The 17867-nt window shown below is 43.0% G+C and overlaps 1 protein-coding gene across 2 annotated transcripts in view; it reads left to right on the plus strand.

Annotated features, from left to right (window-relative positions):
* Positions 1-886: 886 nt before the first annotated feature.
* Positions 887-17867, plus strand: part of FBXO42 (F-box protein 42) — a 297111-nt gene continuing 280130 nt past the window's right edge. The window contains exons 1-2 of one of the 2 annotated variants that reach the window (XM_069240723.1): positions 917-1034; positions 2937-3025. The gene's annotated coding sequence lies outside the window, so the exon portion shown is untranslated. Of the gene's footprint in view, positions 1035-2936; positions 3026-17867 lie in introns of both variants that reach the window. The other variant, XM_069240722.1, reaches the window with a different exon arrangement.

Genomic DNA, 17867 nt, shown 5'->3' on the forward strand with positions numbered 1-17867 from the left:
CGGCTCGTGGACTACTTTTTCTCTAATTTACTAGCACGATTTCGCTTGGCAGAAGTCGAGCGCCTTACATAGTTAATTGCACTTTTTCAGGTTACGTACATAAATGCACTTTTGCCGATAGGTGAAAAGTCGGGTTAGTAGTTTACAACGCTATCAGCTCTAACATGAGCAACGCGAGACCCGTTGCATTGCAAATGCTTGTCCTTTTATGTGTCTTTTCACGCTGATGCTCATGGCGGCCGTGGGGCTTTGAATCGGCTTGCGTATGTGAAACTGTTTTACTTTTTATTTTACATTTATGTGGCAAGAAATGTCCGTTTAGGAGTTTACAACGCTAGAATAACTCTAATTCGAGCAAATGCGAGACCTATTGCATTGCAAATGCTTGTTTACCAATGTGGGCATTGCATTCTGTTTTGCCTGATTCTAAAATGGCGCAGCTGGCTTCAGAGAATAAATATTTGAAGACCACTTGAACTTGTCTTTGTGATGAGTTCTCTCGTCACGTACAATCGCAGTCGATGTTTAGGATTACACCGATATGTAAACTACCTCGAAATACATTCCTTTGGAACACGTTTATGCAAGTTGCTTATTTAAAATAGTATAGGTATTTATATAGGGGATCTTATATAAAAAAAAATGCATTCAAGCATTTGACTGCCCTTAAATTAGGTGCATGTTTTTAAGGTCCTTCCTGCTGGGGTTGGTAACCAAAGACATAAAGCTAACTGGTTGTCAATCGCAGTATTTCTTTCATGTCGATAGACAGGTCACCATCAGTCTTGTGCGCGTCTCCTCCTGAGCTCTCTTTCTATTCCCTTTTCCTTGCGTGCGCGCCTCCCCGGCCGTGCGTGCGCACCCCAACCCCCTCCCCCTTGGCTGGCGCTGCCTGCGAGTGCAGAAGTAATATGGCGGCGCCGGGGATCCAGAGAACACAGTGAGAAGGCCGAAGAGAGGCCTGGACCCGAAGAGAAGGAGCGAAGCTTGGGCACGACCCTGGTGCGGCGGGGGCATAAGGAGGGCCTGCAGTGGTGAGTGTGGACAGCGTTGTCGAGCTGGAGACCTTGTTTGACGGAAGGGCATACCTGAGGTTGCGGAGCACTATATTAGAGGCTAGTGTTCTGGGAGCGGCGAGTACAATGGGGATATATTGGAGTTAAGGTGGCTGGCTTTTCATGGCATGCGTGTATTGGAATAGGATAAGGGAAGAGATTCAGAAGTGTGCTCGTAATTGATGGCTATATTGAAAAGTAGTGGGTGTGTCTTGAATGGGCTACTGGATAAAATAGAGGTGGTGGTTATTAATGGTTTCCTTGAGATGTAAGGGTGTCCGCGGAGTCTTTGGGGGAATGGGTGGCATCTGGTAGACACGGCGCTAAGGGGCACTGAAAGATGCTTCATGTTTCTCAAATAAGGGCATTCTATGAGATTAGTATACGGTTGGAACATCTTGATATATTGAAAGGAATAAGGGGTTCTCCGTCAGAGTCAGGAAACGTGGCAACCCCGGGCTGTGTGTAGGCGAAGAGGTGTCGGTGAACACCAGCAGGCGGTTCAATATGATATAAATTGCATTGGGGAGACAACATTCTCAGATTGTGAATGCCCCTACCTCACACTCTTTAAAACGCACCCTCTACTGGGGATCTGCCTAAAATTGAAAAATGTCAACTTCTGTCATTCCCTCACTGACACTGTTGCCCCCGGTTGTGCTGCATCGTCACACTTAACTCTAAAGATGAAGCTAGTATTATTAGTTAATTGTTATATGTGGATGTCATAACACATAGGCACTTGACCAGTGGTTATTATTATTTTTAAAGTATGATCACTGCTGGTTGCATCAATTCAGCATTGAGCAGTGTCTCGTCGTTGTTTTACTAACAGGAAAAAAATGATAAATATGCCCACAAACCGCGCAGTCCGTATTTTGTTGAGCGTGGAACATGTTACTATGGAAGTACAGCTATAAAAATTTCAGGCTGTCGCAATACAAGTTTTTTTGGTGGGGCTTACTCGAGCTCCCCTGCCGCCCCAAAGTGTTTGTGTAGGACGTTATTTAACAGAATATTCATAATTTCTAAAACCTGTTTGTGTAATTAAACGACTGGACTTTTGGGAGAGACATTGCTGATGAACCATGCACTTTGGATTAACTGCGCTGTCGGTTGAACTACTTGTAAAAAGCTAGCGTCGGGGGACAAGAACATTGACAATCTGATGGTAATGTGTTTAAGTTTTGTCCGCCTTCATAGTCGATATGCGCGTTTAGGAGGTATGCAGCACTTTAAAAATAAAACCATCTTCCTCTCTACTGTCTTTTTGAGACACCCTAGAGGCACCAATCCTTTTGGGTGTCCCTGATAATTATTTGTGTTGTGGGGTGTTTATTTTTTTTTTTTTTTTTAAACTCCCTTGATTTGGGAAGTGTTCTTGAGTCCTCTATACCGAGTGTCAAATAGTAACTCGTACTTGTTAGTGTAGTATGTCAGTGTTTGTGAAAAGGTTTGTAATAGGTCCGTTTATATACTGGTTTAGTCAGTCAATTCCGGTCCATGCTATCTAATTGGAGGAACTTCGAAGTTGTGTAATCGCTCTCTCCTTTCATGACTGGTGATGGAACATTGCGTTCTGCACAGAGGTCACTCAAGCTGCTCCTGTAAACACACTTTACAGAAATGCTCTTAAGCTGAGCGAAAACCAGTGTTTTATTTACTTAAGAGGAAGAGCTCTGACTGGTTACCAGTGACTGTCACTAAATTAGTTTGAAAAACACAGCACCTCCCTCCGACGACGGCTGACAAATCAAATTGATAAAAAATAAGTGACATCTACTCGTTGCCGTGCAATGCCATGCTTTTTTGGTGCTATGTTTTGAAATGTGGTATTGTTACATATTTTTAGCTGATTTCTGTAACATTCTTTTCCCAGAGATCCCCCTGCCCATCCGCATAGTCGCGCATTTATATGGACCGAAACAACTGCCATTTTCAGGTCGAGCACGCAAGCAATTTGACCTGTTGTAAGTATTGTGGGCTTTTAACTATGCCCATCTCAAACCCATCACTTTTATTGATTCCTGGGCTTGCCTTTAAAAAATCACTTGATGTAATTGGTAAAGGCTTTAACTTTTTCCCGCCTTGTGGGTGTTTTTGTCATGCCTTGCAGACTGCCCCTGTTACATGGATTATTGCACGCTTGCTGATATACTTCAACGTTGGGAGCTATTTTTTTTTAGGGTCGAGCGCACAAGCGCTCTGGCCCCTGTTGTAATCTTTTATGGGCTTTTAACCATGTCCATACGTTTGGTTGGTCAGTGGGCTTGCCTCTTAAAATTCACTTGATTTCATTAGTCAAAGGCATGCATACGCCATTACTTTTCCAGTGTTCAGCCCTCCTCTATAGCACTGATAAACTTCTGAAAACATACGAGGCTTTGTGTTTTCTGAATGGCTTCTGCACTATTTCTTTGATTTCCTATGCAGCGCAATCTCGCTGGGCAGTAGTCGAACGCTTTGCATGACATCGACCCTGTTACTTGGATAATTCTACTTTTGCCGGTTACATGGATAATTGAACTTTTTCCAATACGTTTCACTGCGAGCAAACTTCTGTTTCCTTTTATGTGTCTCCTTCAAGCTCATGCCGACTGTTGGCTCACATGTGTGAAACAATTTTACTTTTCATTATCAGTTTATGCGGCAGGAAAAGTCCAGTTAGGAGTGTACAACGCTACTAGCTCTAACTAAAGCAAAAGCGAGACCCATTGCATTGCAAATGCTTGTTTTCTTTTGTCTGTCCCCTTCGTGCTGCATGGCGGCCATAATGCTCAGTGCAAACAGGCACAACAGCATTAACTCGATTGGCGGCATTGCAGTGCTGGTCACATTGTACACAGTTACCTAGTTATAGGCATCTCTTGTGGCTCTCCCCTTAAAACACTTGAAATTGGTAAATGCCTTACGTAAAACAAATCCTCAAAGCTGCTGTCCGGGCACAGAGGGCGAGCCAATACTACAATATTCACTATACTTGGGGAAACTCGGCCCATAATGCTCTGCAAGGCATTGCCTTTACAAAACGTTTTTGCTCAAATCTCAGCCTGTGGTGGTCTTAGGACAATGGGACCACCACCAAAACGTTCAGCACAATGCACTCTTTCTGTCTTGGCTTCCACACTAGGTTAGTGGGGCCCCAAATGAATAACCTCTCCCACCGTTGTCTAAGTGCTCTCATGGCTGGAACCTTTGTTTTACAGCTGGGATTACCTTGCTTGTAATAACATAGCTGTAGGCCTGTAACCCCTGAAAATGTATAATGCACTACGACCTCTAGGGGCTAAATATATGGTTATGCTGCATTATTTATTGCCATTTTCTTTTGTGTGTGGTTATGCCATTTAAGGGCTGACTGTATGGTTTCATGACCATGATTCTTCCAAATGCTATTTTTATTGTGGTGTCTTCTAGGGGCTGTTCTGAGCTTTGCAATCAACATACTATAATCCTGCTGCGAAAATTTGCCCCATAATACTTTGCAAGGCATTACTTTTACAAAACATTTTTGCTCATTACTCAGCCTGTGGTGGACAATGGGACCACATTCAAAATGCTCTTTCGGTCTTCATGGCCTCTGGGTCTCCACACTAGTTTAGTGAGGACCCCAAAATAATAACACCTCCCACCATTCAGTGTCTTTTTTAAGCTTTCTTATGGCTAGAACATTTGTTTTACAGCTGGGAGAAGTTTTGTTTTAAAGGCTGTGTTTGTAACATCATTGCAGTAGGTCTGCTTGCCCTAAAAATGCCCTTTAGAGGCTAAGTGTATGGTTACATTGCATTACTTTCGCCAGTTTTTATTTCATGGGGTTATGCCATTTAGGATCTAGGGTCTGTTTCGATCATTGCAGTCTAATGCCAAAGGTTTATTTCTGATAAACGTTTATATGATAATTGCATATGTTTTAATAATCTCTCCTTTTTATTACATTTATGACCATGATTCAGGCCAGCTTAACATCCTTCCTACACTATGACTGTTTGAATGCTCTTGATATGTTTGGGTGACCCTTATAGTTTATTTCTACTCCATGGCTGTCTTGTGTCTATTTTTTGGGGAATTGTTAGCGAGCCAGCAACACTGATGGTGGGGTGGTGAAAGTGGTATTCTTTTGGAATTAGCATGGCAGGTATAAATTAGGACGCTAAATGACAATTTAATTTTTTGCTGCAGAGAGAGAGACAGTAAATGGAGTGCTTTAGTTATATGCAGGACCTCTGGAATTATATGGCAGGAAAAGACAACATTATGAGGCGGGGTTGACCAATTTATATGGCAAGAAAAGTCCACTTATGAATTTGCAATGCTAATAGCTCTAACTCGATCAAATGTGAGATTTATTACATTGCAAATGCTTTTATTCTCTTTGCAGCTGTATCCGACTCTGTAAATATAGCAGTTATTGAGAGGGACTTTGAAAACATCCTGATTTTTGAGAAGTGTCAGTTACTGGAATAGGGATTATACTATTATTAAAACAGACACGTTTTGCTTTTTAATATTCATGCCTTCAACTCTAGTATTACAAAAATAAGATAATAGAAGATCTTATAGCATTAGAGCAACATCAGAACATGTGGAAGAGGGTTGAAAGTACAAGACAAGTAGCAGTTTTAGAGCATGCTGTGAAACAGCTAAGGAAAAAACGGGGACATGAATGTCTCTAATTTTTATGTAGGGGGAGGTGTACTTGCGGAGTTTCCTAAACAAGACACTGGAGGAATTGGTTCTATTATCAAGGAGAGCTTTCCATTAGTTAACAACAGTAGTGTTGGAATATTTCAGAGGAAGAGAGGTTTAGAGGGGAGGTAATTTGAGTGAAACAGATTTCATGCTTCAAGGCTCTCTTTAATAAAACAACAAATGGTCTCTTTAGGGGGAAGTGTAAACCTCAACTTCCTTGAAACAAAGTGTATATAAAGAAAAAAAATGGTCCTCCTAAAAATAAGGTTTTATTCAATTTAAAAATCGCATAGATAAAAACAAATTGACTTTGAGGCATTCGAGAATGAAATGGTGCTACCAAACGACGCAGTGAAAGCAAAGTGAGTAAATAGTGTGCTAGTGCTATACAGTCTATGTGCATACATAGTGACTGATTAAGGATGCAATAGTATTTTATATATAAAATATATGCACAGAAAGAAAAAGCTCCATAATCTCATAAAACTGCTGTATTATTGTCAACGCTTCGATACTACAGGGCTATTTGGGCCTGGTCATCATCGGAACTTATGTTGATAAGCACCCTGTAAATTATGCTGAGTAGCACCTAGTATCTGAATTGGTGTCCAAGTCCGAAACTGTTAGTGCAGCTTCAAAAATCAAATGTGTGGTAGAGGCGGTGTACTAACCAGGGATGTAGAATTCCTATAGCCTGATGCGTAGGACATATAGTTTGTGGTCAAAGACCATACATTTTCATGTTTGTTTTTGTCCTTGGAATCAGTAGACCAAACCTCCTGCAGCACAAACCCTTTGGCTGCCAGTTTACAGTATGCCATTATGAAGCAAGGAAGGGAATTGTCTGCAGTTGAGGTAATATTTAGGTCAGTGTGTTAATGCTGTTCAAACTTGTATTTATAGTTTGTTATTGGGGTGAGCGCTATAAATGAATACTGTAACCTCGGACAACATCACTGACAGTGCTTCCAGAAAAATAAAAATGTGTACACACATTTGCAAAGAATAACAGTATGAGCCTATGTATAATGTTCCTAGGATGCTTTCTGATTGGATGTAAATATTTGCAGAAGCTTCAAAGCAGGATGATGATTCTTTGCTTTCAATATAAAATGTTCACAAAAAATGCAACTATGAAAACAAGACGTTTTGCTTAGCTACTGTGAAATTTCAGGTACCATTTCTTTGCAGCATCATTTATTTAGTAAAATGTGCTGATTCATGCTACTATGATGGAAAATTGGTGGCACCAGTTTCAAGAAGATAATGGTAAACCTTAAAATAAACAAGCATTGGCAATAGGTCTGATATTGGTGGTCATTTGTTTGGTTTTGGCAGTGCATGACTTTTATTTTGACATGGTTTTTGTAAAACATTATTATTGTGGGAGATGCCAGGCCCTCAACATTGTAACAAATATTGACAAACATTTTTGGTCTCAAAAAGCATACATTGCCAAAATAGTTCCTGGCGCTGAACAAAACTACTTTAGATGCCGATATGCTCCTTGTGAAATAGGAGAATGAGGTCACTCACAGTGAAGCCAGCCAATAGGTGAATAGAGAGATAGGATTTTAATAAAATCAGAAGGTCTTGGTTAACGCAGATTTACGTATTTCATGAATTTACAGATTTAGACCAGGAAATTGTATCCTAGAAAATGTTTGAACTGTATTTTAACATGAGCAAATGTGCATGTGTAGATTTGCTCATGCTAAAACCTGTTGAGCATTTACAAGTTTGCTTTCCCTTCAGCCACTTTTTCCCCTAACCCTGGAAGAAGTATTACTTCCGCCGTTGTCAGGAGTAAATTTTCAACCTTTCTTAGTATAGAAAAACATTTGAGAAGAGCTGATGAAAACCCTTGAAACATGCAATTTAGTATGTTTGTACATACTCAAAAGGGCATTCTAACACTAACTATTGCTTATCACTGCTCCCAGTCCCAGTATGCAGACCTACAGAAAGGTGGCAAAATAAAGAAATTGCTAGTATTTAAGCCCTACTATAGAATTCGCCATGGCATAATCAAAGAAGCCATTATCAACACTCTTATAGAATAAGATTGCTGCCATAATTTGTTGTAGCACTCCATGGCACCATAGGGACAGGTAGATATTTTTATTTTATACAGGACAAGTAGATTTATAAAGCAACCTGTCCCACGGGCAAGTAGATATTTTATTGATTTCTACACCTGTGACTAACTTGTTGGGACACCATTGTAATGACATGTTTTTAACAAATGTGGCAAAATAATTTCAGAGTGTACTAGTTGATGCTCATCATATGAGCATCATTTACTAGGTGCTTGATAACCTTTGTCCTGATGACACCTTCGGGACATTCGGAAAGCTGACCTAGGAGCCTGTTGCTTGCCATTGGCTTTATAACTCACATTTTCTACATTTCCATGTGCTGGATTTATTTGTTTTAGGCTGTCAAGCTTGAGAATGTACTTTCCCTTGCCAAAACGTTATTTACACTATCCTTTTGAGTGCTCCCTTTCTGTGATCAGATCTGTAAATTTTGTTATTTTCTCATCCTATTTGCTGTGCATTCAAAGACCAAGGTCAGATGTCAGGCGCTGTTTACCAAGGGAGCTTGTTTACTTTTATTTGTCTGACTTCAAAGTGAGAGGATTTCTGTGACAATCTTGCTGGATGCTGGGGGTAGGAAATATTTATTTTTATTAGCACACAACAACATTTAAATGACCTGAAGTATTTCAGAATTAGGAGCACAATTAAGCACTTTTTTGTTACTTCTGAAGTGTACTGAACACAAATACTTTAATATGATCAAAACAAATAACACTAGGTGATACTATTTACATACATTTTTGTCTATGCACTGTATAGCTCAATTAGTAAAACTGTGTGACTATATAAATGTAATGGTCATTTCAATTGATAATGTATTGTCTGTAATGGTGGTGTGGTACCACACCATGAAAACTCCACTATGCTCTGCACCACTCCACAGCACTGCACTCTAATCAGCACAACTCAACTTTACACCAGTCCGCTCCTATGCATTCAACACCTCTCTACTTTACTTCGTGCCACACCAATCCGCTCTGCAGCACTGTACTCTCCCCATACACTGTGCCAATGTACTTTACTCTGTAACACTCAACTCTGTACCCCTGTACTCTATGCCAATACACTGTACACCACTCTAATCTACTCTGTACAACTGCACCCTACCATTCTCCACGCCACTTCACTGAATTCTGAAACAATTTGCTCCTTGCCACTGCATCACTGTACTTTACACCACTGCACCCTGACACTCTACTCTGCAACACTGCACTCTATGGCACTATACTCTACTCTGCACTGCTGTGTTGCTTCCTTCTGCATCACTCTTTTGTGCACTGCCTTCTGCCTTCCTCTGCTCGATGCCGGCTGCCTCTACCACCCCAGAGTATGCCAGTATGTGGCGCTCTCAGCGCCTCTGCTCTGACGCCCTCTGCGCCGACGCCCCTGCTCTACCCCTTCTGCCCCCTGTGCTCTTCCACTTCTGCGCTCTGAGTGCTCCCTTTCTGTAAATGGTTCTGTAAATTTTGTTTATCTCATCTGCTGTGCATTTAAAGACCAAAGTCAGATGTCGGCTGCTGTCTACCAAGGGAGCTTGTTTTCTTTTCTTTCTCTAACTTCAAAGTGAGAGGATTTATGTGACAATCTAGCTAGATGCTGGGGGTAGGAAAGATTTTTTTTCTTCTTTTTTTTTCTAGCACACATTCAAATGAACTGAAGTATTTGAGAATATATCAGATTTAGGTGAACAATGAAGCACTTTTTTGTTATTTCTGAAGTGTCCTGGACACAGATACTTTAATATATTCAAAACAAATGATAACACTAGGTGATGCGATTTACACACTTTTGTCTGTGCACTGTATAGCTTTATTAGAAAAACTGTATGTCTGTGCAAATGTAATGGTCATTTCAATTGAAAATTGTAGGAAACTGGCTTGATGTGTTGTGGGTACCCAAGATACTTACACCTTATATCAGGTCCAGGTATCACCTCTTAGTGCAGTGTAGGCAATGTCTAGAAGCCAGGCTTTCTAGAGGTAGCTGTGGATGAGAAGCCAGGGCTTATCTAGGAGACATGCAAAGCTCATGCAAAACCAAAGTAGTCCCATCATGTACACACATGAAAGAAAACACTCAGTTGCACAAAAATAAAGTTATTTTGTTTTTGGAACACAATACCACAAAATGCTAGAAGGGCAGCCCCCCCACCCCCCAATAAGAGGTAAGTAATACACTAAATATATACAATAGCAATGAGAAATAGGCATAGGAAAAATTAGTAAACAGTGCAAATAGCAATAGCCAATAGTGACCCTAGAGGGATCCCAAAACATATACAAAAAAATGGAATTCGAACACCGGACCCCCATTTAGGTAAGTGGAATGTGTAGAGGGGAGCTGGGAGTACTAGAAAATGACAGGTAAGTAACATGGTACCCCCTAGCGACCAGGAACGCAGGAGTAAATCACTGGAATTTCCCAAAACCACCCATAAGGAGGAAAGAGAAGAATAGAAGACACCCAGACAAGGCTGCAAGAAACCAGCTGTGGATTCCTGAAGACCTGTGGAGAGAGGGGACCACGTCCAAGAGTCACAGTGGAGTCCAGGAGGAGTAAGTGCTACTACACACCCAGATGTACTTGCAGGAGTTGATCAGTGATGAAGAACCAGTCAGCACTACAGCCCTGGAGCCGGAGAAGAGTACGTGATAGACGCAGAAGATGTCCCACTCTGGAGTGAAGGTTGAAGATGGGTGTCGGTGCAGGAAATCTATCAACAAGCCTTGGCAAAGGCAAATTCATGGTTAGTGGAAAAATGGTGCTGCTGGGGAATAGCAAGGCCCAGGAGGACTCAGCCCAGGTGGGGGAGTCACAGGGGATGCTCAGCGTCGCAGAGTCCACAGGAGAAGAGGCAGCACCCACAGGACCGGACACAGAAGTCGGAGAAAGAGCCCATGCCGAGGAGAACCACGCAGAGGGCTGCATCGCAGGAAGGAATGCTGGGAACAGGAGCTACACGTCGCCTGACGATCCCTCGGAGGAGATGCAAACAAGCCTAGGCAGCTGCAAGAGACGCGGTGCACCTGGGTACCGTCCTGCATGGGGAGGCAATGGCTTACCACCACCAAAGTTGGACATCTGACAGAGACGACCAAGAGGACTACTCCGGACCACCACCCAAGATGCAGGACCCACGCAGGTCAAGATGAGGGGAGATCCACTCAGCCGGTCATCGTTGCAGCAGGTGCCTGTGGATGCAAGGGAGTGACTCCTTCACTTCAAGGGAGATTCCTTCTTCTTGTGCAGGCTGGAGAGTTGCTGTCTTCTGAGGATGCAGGACCAAGGAAATGTTGCAAAACTGGAAGGAGCTGTAGAAACAAAGTTGCAAAAGAGTCTTCTTTGTTGAGTGCAGCATTGTCGGTTCCTGGAGGGTCCAGTCACAGTTCCAGTGGCCAGAAGTCGAAGTGGAGGTTGCAGAGGAATCCTGATAAATTCTTGCAAGCTGAATCTGGGGAACCACCCAAGATAGAGACCCTAAATAGCCCTGAAAAGGGAATTGATCACCTAGCCAGGTAAGCACCTATCGGGTGCGGGGTGGGGGGCTGTGGTGTCACCTGCCAGGCCGCTCGGATGTTCCCAGAGTTCCATGCCAACCTTGGAAGCAAGATAGCAGAACCCGGTAACTTTGGAGGAGCTCTGAGCACCACCCTGGTGTGGTGATGGACAGGGGAGTGGTCACTTTGCCATTACTTGTCTCGTAATGATGTTCCACTCTCTTACTTGCATCAGGTTAGCAGTCCTGCCAGTATTCTGATCCATACCTGAATGTTGACAAACCGCAGCTCTGGTAAAGCCTCAGCTTGTAGTTGGTGCTGTAATGTAACAACCTCCACTCCTTGTACATCTTCCTGAAGGTATTCCTGGACTTGTTCAGTCTGCTCTTGATGAAGACCAGGCGTGATCCACTGTTCCTCCAGGCTGGGCAGAAGGCTAACAACCATGTCCCATTAAAAAGCATTTGTTACAGAACACAGCAGCAAAGTGGGCAGATTAGTCAACTACAGTAAGATAGAAACTTCTCATATTGATAGTGTCTGGAAAGTTGAGGTCCATAATTATGCCTTTGTGTGCAAGGTGGGCAGACTTAGAAAGGGTTGTTTAAAAGTGAAATGTTTTTATAACTGATGTAAGATTTCCACTTGACATTCCACTCCAATTGTGGTTTAAAAAAAATCGGAGAGAGTTGTTGACAACTTTTGGCTAGGCTTGACACATTCTGAGAACTTGTTGGAAAAATTAACTTAAAAGGCATTCTTTTTAAAGAGGTTTTGCTAGGCACAGAACAGATCTAAAGAAATGTTTGGATTGTAAATTAATTTGTCCCCTCGCTTAACCTTACTTTTTTTTTTTTTTTTTTAATCATGCAGTCCTTTTGAGCCTTTATTCTATTCTCATTTTCGATAGCTCACCAGAATTAGAAATGCCAATAGAGCACAGGAAAGATCCCTTTGCCAAAGAATATAAGAATAGATGACTCGGTGCCTTATCCACAATTTAATTTTTTACCTTTGAACCCTTTACAGAGGCATAATTGTTTGATAGAATCTCTCAAGCTAGACCATCTGGTTATCTATATGACCTTTTCCCTTTACAGATTGGGGGGAAAACAAACTCTGCCCTTAATTCTTCTATGTCTTGGAGTTTAACAGCTCTCCTATTTTAGGTGCATAATCCCCCCTTTTAAATGGAAGCAAGCTGTCATTAAACCTGTGTGAAAGAAATCCTCACTCTGTGTGGAATACTCCAGCATTTTTCGGTCTCTTTTGCTGCTTCCTTTTCTAGGTTAACTGCTAAAGAAACCTATTCGGGCAAGTGCAGAACTTTGCTTACTACCATCAACTGTTTAAATTCTTTTCTGGCAGGTTTTAAACCTAGCCACAATACTGAATCAGTAGTTTAAATCTGTGTAGACTTGGCCCAGTGGTGGTGCCCTTAAAGTTAGAAATTTTGAACACTGACCTAAAATTGATGCAGCCTTTCCCATCAGAGATGACCAAGTCCTTTATTGTAACCACTTTTTCTCCACAGGCAGGGTAATTGTTGTGGTTTATCACAGGGAACCACTGCTCCTCCTCTATTAATTAATCTTTATATACACTCCCTGACTAATTTATTCCACCAGTTGGAGGCACTATTCCACATCTGTGGTGATGGTCAGCAGATGTTTTTTAACCACCTCCTCTACTCCATCTGCCCCCCCCCCCCCTAAAGGACAACAACAAAAAACACTTAATAAGATAGGGTTTATTCTTTGAAAGGGTCCATTTTAAAAAGCTGAAGGCCAATCTAAACCGAAGTACTTCTTACACTAGCAAAAGGTACTTTGTAAATAAAAAAAACACCTGTGGCCCTGCCTCAGCCCTTTTACACAATTAAGAATCTTGGTATTTGTTTAGGTTCAACTGTTTCTGTCTTGTATTAAACTGCTCAAATATGCAGTCACTGTTATTTCTCATTGGAAGATCTTGAAGAATAATCTTACTTTCTAAACTGGACTGGTATATAGCAGTACCATCTATCTGCTTCAGAAAAGATTCTTCATTGTCTTCAGTGCGGTGATACTCAAAGTAGGGCCCTCCTGATCTTTTACGTACAGCCCCCAGTTTAACAGCAGTTCTCGGCTGCTGTTAATTTAAAAAGCACTAATATTCATAAAGATATTAAACGGCTGCATTTATTTAAAGGTGAGCTGTAGTAGGAGTTTGTAAGGAAATGCCTCCTTGGCATGGTTGCCCCCTGACTTTTTGCCTTTGCTGATGCTATGTTTACAATTGAAAGTGTGCTGAGGCCTGCTAACCAGGCCCCAGCACCAGTGTTCTTTCCCTAACCTGTACTTTTGTATCCACAATTGGCAGACCCTGGCATCCAGATAAGTCCCTTGTAACTGGTACTTCTAGTACCAAGGGCCCTGATGCCAAGGAAGGTCTCTAAGGGCTGCAGCATGTCTTATGCCACCCTGGAGACCTCTCACTCAGCACAGACACACTGCTTGCCAGCTTGTGTGTGCTAGTGAAGACAAAACGAGTAAGTCGACATGGCACTCCCCTCAGGGTGCCATGCCAGCCTCTCACTGCCTATGCAGTATAGGTAAAACACCCCTCTAGCAGGCCTTACAGCCCTAAGGCAGGGTGCACTATACCATAGGTGAGGGTACCAGTGCATGAGCCTGGTACCCCTACAGTGTCTAAACAAAACCTTAGACATTGTAAGTGCAGGGTAGCCATAAGAGTATATGGTCTGGGAGTCTGTCAAACATGAACTCCACAGCACCATAATGGCTACACTGAAAACTGGGAAGTTTGGTATCAAACTTCTCAGCACAATAAATGCACACTGATGCCAGTGTACATTTTATTGCAAAATACACCCCAGAGGGCACCTTAGAGGTGCCCCCTGAAACTTAACCGACTGTCTGTGTAGGCTGACTAGTTCCAGCAGCCTGCCACACCAGAGACATGTTGCTGGCCCCATGGGGAGAGTGCCTTTGTCACTCTGAGGCCAGTAACAAAGCCTGCACTGGGTGGAGATGCTAACACCTCCCCCAGGCAGGAGCTGTAACACCTGGCGGTGAGCCTCAAAGGCTCACCCCTTTGTCACAGCCCAGCAGGGCACTCCAGCTTAGTGGAGTTGCCCGCCCCCTCCGGCCACGGCCCCCACTTTTGGCGGCAAGGCTGGAGGGAACAAAGAAAGCAACAAGGAGGAGTCACTGGCCAGTCAGGACAGCCCCTAAGGTGTCCTGAGCTGAAGTGACTCTAACTTTTAGAAATCCTCCATCTTGCAGATGGAGGATTCCCCCAATAGGGTTAGGATTGTGACCCCCTCCCCTTGGGAGGAGGCACAAAGAGGGTGTACCCACCCTCAGGGCTAGTAGCCATTGGCTACTAACCCCCCAGACCTAAACACGCCCTTAAATTTAGTATTTAAGGGCTACCCTGAACCCTAGAAAATTAGATTCCTGCAACTACAAGAAGAAGGACTGCCTAGCTGAAAACCCCTGCAGAGGAAGACCAGAAGACGACAACTGCCTTGGCTCCAGAAACTCACCGGCCTGTCTCCTGCCTTCCAAAGATCCTGCTCCAGCGACGCCTTCCAAAGGGACCAGCGACCTCGACCTCCTCTGAGGACTGCCCCTGCTTCGAAAAGACAAGAAACTCCCGAGGACAGCGGACCTGCTCCAAGAAAGGCTGCAACTTTGTTTCCAGCAGCCTTGAAAGAACCCTGCAAGCTCCCCGCAAGAAGCGTGAGACTTGCAACACTGCACCCGGCGACCCCGACTCGGCTGGTGGAGATCCAACACCTCAGGAGGGACCCCAGGACTACTCTGATACTGTGAGTACCAAAACCTGTCCCCCCTGAGCCCCCACAGCGCCGCCTGCAGAGGGAATCCCGAGGCTTCCCCTGACCGCGACTCTTTGAATCCTAAGTCCCGACGCCTGGGAGAGACCCTGCACCCGCAGCCCCCAGGACCTGAAGGACCGGACTTTCACTGGAGAAGTGACCCCCAGGAGTCCCTCTCCCTTGCCCAAGTGGAGGTTTCCCCGAGGAACCCCCCCCTTGCCTGCCTGCAGCGCTGAAGAGATCCCGAGATCTCTCATAGACTAACATTGCGAACCCGACGCCTGTTTCTACACTGCACCCGGCCGCCCCCGCGCTGCTGAGGGTGAAATTTCTGTGTGGGCTTGTGTCCCCCCCGGTGCCCTACAAAACCCCCCTGGTCTGCCCTCCGAAGACGCGGGTACTTACCTGCAAGCAGACCGGAACCGGGGCACCCCCTTCTCTCCATTCTAGCCTATGTGTTTTGGGCACCACTTTGAACTCTGCACCTGACCGGCCCTGAGCTGCTGGTGTGGTGACTTTGGGGTTGCTCTGAACCCCCAACGGTGGGCTACCTTGGACCAAGAACTGAACCCTGTAAGTGTCTGTCTTACCTGGTAAAACTAACAAATACTTACCTCCCCTAGGAACTGTGAAAATTGCACTAAGTGTCCACTTTTAAAACCGCTATTTGTCAACTTGAAAAGTATACATGCAATTTTTATGATTTAAAGTTCCTAATGTACTTACCTGCAATACCTTTCAAACAAGATATTACATGTTAAATTTGAACCTGTGGTTCTTAAAATAAACTAAGAAAATATATTTTTCTATACAAAAACCTATTGGCTGGATTTGTCTCTGAGTGTGTGTACCTCATTTATTGCCTATGTGTATGTACAACAAATGCTTAACACTACTCCTTGGATAAGCCTACTGCTCGACCACACTACCACAAAATAGAGCATTAGTATTATCTCTTTTTACCACTATTTTACCTCTAAGGGGAACCCTTGGACTCTGTGCATGCTATTCCTTACTTTGAAATAGCACATACAGAGCCAACTTCCTACAGAGTTAAAAATAAATAAATAAAAAAGCCATCTTGCAACAAACGTGGAAAGATGTTTTTAAGTCCTTTCAAAGATCAAAAAAGTGTATTTCGTTAACATTCAAACGCGTTTCATCAGATGTAAATCAGTGCATTGGAAAGTGTTTTTTTTAAAATTATATTTGCTAGTTTTTTAAACATGATTTTAGGAATATTCAGGCCTCCCCACCCCCCCCACACTGACAATAATGCCAGTAGAACACAAGAATAGGATATTGTACAGAGCACACCCTGAAGTCCTATATTTCAACGTTCTCGTATATATGATAATAATTAAGAGAGGAAAAAAGCAAAGTGGAAAAAATGCAGTTGCCCTGGATTGCAGAATTTAGTAAGGTGGGGAAGCCGGGATTGATCCCAGATGCAATTCAACCACTAGATGTACATGTGATACTTCCCTACACCCACACTACACCTCTCCCATCCATGACCTCCACGCTTCTGGCACCACCACGGCCTCCAGTCACACCACAGACTTAAGATTTTGGTCCGCTCAGAAAATGTTTGGGAGTACCCATGAGTCTGTGCAGCCTGTTACCACCAGTCCTATAGAAGGGTATTCAAGATGCCAGTACATCACCCCTATTTTGTGATCTCTACCTTTGCTGCCAATCTGTAAAAGAGTACATTTCAAATCATTGACAATCCTCCATGGATCTATCAAAATTCCTGGCCATCATGACTTTCACATTCTTATGGTATTGTCTGTTGAAAAATCTCCCATTTACTGTCCCGTTTTAGGCCTTCTTATAATTTGCAGTTCAAACAAAAAAAAAAATCTGCGTCATAACCTGGAAACGTGCAATCAAGACTCTTTGCTCTCAAACAGCTTGGTTGACACACATCCTCTTGTCTACTACTTGCTGCTTTGGAATGAGATTTTTGTCTTCATAATTGTACTTCGTACAGTGATTCACATCTAGGCACTTGTGGTAAAATAAGGGAGAGCCCGAAGCTTGGAGACAGTCGTAAGGATCCAGATCCAGTCTGAAGACGTTAAAATGTGCATTTTGAACACAAAATTATAAGACTTAATTTTGTCTACTTCCCCCCTCTGCCTGGATTCCCTTCTCTGACCGTTTCAGAGGATGAATAAATGATTGTCTATCTTGAGTGGAAGTGGCAAGGTCTGTGAACATTACTCTAAGCACTTTCATAGCACAATGTACGTTCAGATAAACAAAATAATCATTTAATTTTCTCAAATGGAATGGTTATAATACATGTCTCTCTCAAACATGTAATAGTTTTTCCCGGGTTGGTTCTTGTAGTAATCTGTTATTCAAAGGAATTTGTGAGGTACACTCTTCAGTTTCTAAATCTTTTTACTCCCCAGTCTATTTGGAAAGTGCAGTTTAAAATGTTCAATTGACTCTGTTTTAGAAACAAATTACAGAGCGTGGAAACCACCCAAGGACCCCTTAAAAGGAGCTGACTTTCAAGCTGTGCTTGTTCAGTGCCTGAATATTGAAGATATACCTTAAGTGCCTAATAAACACACTGTACCCTTCACATGATCTGTAAAGGGATAATAATCTTCATGAGTGCTCCTTTGATAATGAGTTGGCTTGTTTACCTGTTGTGGCGTAGCAA

This window comes from Pleurodeles waltl, chromosome 6 (assembly GCF_031143425.1).
Source record: "Pleurodeles waltl isolate 20211129_DDA chromosome 6, aPleWal1.hap1.20221129, whole genome shotgun sequence".
NCBI classification, from domain to species: Eukaryota; Metazoa; Chordata; class Amphibia; order Caudata; family Salamandridae; genus Pleurodeles; species Pleurodeles waltl.